This window comes from Elephantulus edwardii, unplaced genomic scaffold (genome assembly GCF_000299155.1).
Source record: "Elephantulus edwardii isolate Elephantulus edwardi_28Jun2011 unplaced genomic scaffold, EleEdw1.0 scaffold00215, whole genome shotgun sequence".
Taxonomy (NCBI): domain Eukaryota; kingdom Metazoa; phylum Chordata; class Mammalia; order Macroscelidea; family Macroscelididae; genus Elephantulus; species Elephantulus edwardii.
The window spans coordinates 1,103,977-1,106,797 of NW_006399965.1; positions in this window are offsets into that span (position 1 = coordinate 1,103,977).

Here is a 2,821-nt window from a genome sequence, read left to right on the forward strand (position 1 = left end):
TAGCTCCACAATCAACATTCTTGTCACCAGGAGCCAAGAAATTAAAAGATGAATTGCATTGAGAAAGTCTGCTATCAGAGATCTCTCCAAAGTACTGAAGAGCAACTATATCAGTCTGGAGACTAAGGTGGGACTGATCCAGGTGATATTCTTTGCAATTACTTGCTATGCATCACAAAGTTGGATAATGACTAGGGGTGACAGAAGAAGAACTGATGCATTTGAGCTGTGGTGTTGGAGAAGAGTATTGAATATACCATGGACTGCTAGGAAAACAAACAGATTTGTCCTAGAGAGGGTGAAGCCAGGCTGCTCCTCGAAAGCAAGGATTCCAAAGCTTCATCTGCTCTATTTTGAACACGTTGCAAGGCTGAACCAGTCCTTGGAGAAAGACGTCTTGCTTGGGAGGGTAGAAGTACAGTGCGAGAGGAAGACCCTCCCCCGATGAGATAAATTGATTCAGTGACTTGGGTAATGGGGGTAGGTATGTCAGAGACAATAAAATTGGCACAGGATTGAGCAAGGTTTAGGGCTGTTATACATAGGGTAGCTATGAATCTCAGGAGACTCGATAGCATATAACAACTACCAACCATAAGATAATTCTGTATCAGCAGTAAATGGTTACTCTTAAGAATTAGATAGTTTTGATTTGCTTTGTGAAATGAAAAAAAATTGCTCTATAGTAATTATATAGTGTGACAGATGAGTAATATCAGGTTGGGTAATGTAAGAAGACACCTTGTGAGGCAAACTTAGACTTGGTCTTGTTGAGTTTTATGTTACAATGTACTAAATTTAAATAGACCCAATTAAAATGTCTTCTGAAGTACCTTCTCAAGGTGAATTAAGTAATATGCATTGTTTTCACTGTAATAACTGTTACATGTTCCCTGGAGAATAAGGATTACAATGGAGCCTTGGTTACTGTCATGCGCACTGAGCTGGGACTAGTAAATCTTAGTCCCAATAAGCAACAAAAGAAATGGAGAAACGATTGACATTTCAAGGATTTCATTTCACTTGGATCCACAATCACCACCCCTGGAAGCAGCAGTCAAAACAAATTGAAATTTGGCATTGGTGGTGGTGGTGTGGTACTGAATGAGAGCTGACCCATGGTCAATTATGAGAGGCAGTAAATTGCACTGAAGGAGAGTGCCCATCCCTCTCCTTCAGAGCACCTGATGGACTCGAGCAATGTGTCTTTGGATTGCAACTTCTCACCACTAGGTCAACTTTTAGTAAATCTACTTACAAGGACCTCCGGGAGCTCTGTTGGCCTAATGGATAAAGAGTTACACTGCCAACTCAAAGGCTGGTGGTACGAATCCACCAGATACTCTGAGGGATAAAGATGGACAATGACACTGAAAATATCCTGGAGGGCCATCCAGGGGTCAGTTCCTACTCGATGGCAGTGAGTGAGTGGAGGACCTCTTTAAAGTGCTAAAGAGCAAGGCTGTGGCTTTAAAGACTAAGGGATACCTGGGCCGTGCCATGGTATTATTACTCTATATGCATGTAAAAATGGTCAGTGAATAAGGAAGACTGAGGTAGAACTGAGCTTTTGTAGGGAGGTGGTGGGAGGAAATACTGACTGTCCCACTCACTGCCAAAGAACAAGCAAATCTGTCTGGACGAAGTGTTGCCAGGGGGCTTCTCCTTAAGGGAGGATGAAGGACATATACTGTGAGCATGCTGTCAAGAGGGCCATTCCCTAGAGAAGGACATCATGCTTGGAAAAGTAGAGTGTCAGTGAAAGAGAAGACCTTCAATGAGATGGATGGCATAGTAACTACAAGAATGGATTTAAGCAAAACAGAGACTGTGAAAATGCTATGAGTCATAATACCCATCTGAGTCTCCATACATATTCAATTTGTATTGAACAAATCACAGTACTGAACAAATCATTCAAGAAGCTGGATACTATGAAGAAAAATGTGAAACTAGGATTGAAGGAAGATTTATCAACAGGCAGTGTTATGCAGATGGCACAGCCTTGCTTGCTGAAAATGAGGAGGACTTGAAGAGCTGCAGAAGAGCTGCAAAAGAGCAAAGACTATAGTCTTCGTTATGGATTACATCTCAACATCAAGAAAACAAAAATTCTCAAGACTGGACCAACAGTCAACATTAAGGCAGGAGAAAAAAACTGAAATTGTCAATTATTTCATCTTATTTGGATCCATGATAAACACCCTTGGTACCAGCAGCCAGAAAATCAGGAGATGTATTGCACTGGGAAAGTCTGCTGTAAGCAACCTCTCCAAATTACTTAAGAGCAATGATGTCAGTTTGAAGGCTAAGGTGTACCTGATTCAGGTCTTTCAAATTACCTGTACACACCTGAAAGTTGGACAATGAATAAGGACGGCAGAAGAATAATTAATACCTTTGAGCTGTGGTGTTGGAGAAGAGTATAGAATATCCCACAGACTGCCAAAAATGGAACAAATATTCTTGGGGAACGTGTAGCCAAAATACTCATTTGAAGCAAAGATGGCAAAGCTTCATCTCACATACTTTAGACATGTTGTTAGGAGAGATTATTTCTTGGAAAAGAACATGCTTCAAAAGGTCATGGACTGCCACAGTGACTGCAGCAATGGACTCAAGCACGTCAGAGATGATGAGGCTGGCACAGGACAGGACAAGGCTCCGATCTGTTGTTCACAGGGTCACCCTGAGTCATGCTTGACCGAATAGCACCTAACATCATGAGTCATAAATAACTCAAGAGTACCTCACAACAACAATCTCACTTCTACCACAAGATCAAAAATCTTGGTGAAATTATTGCCAATCTTTGATTTTC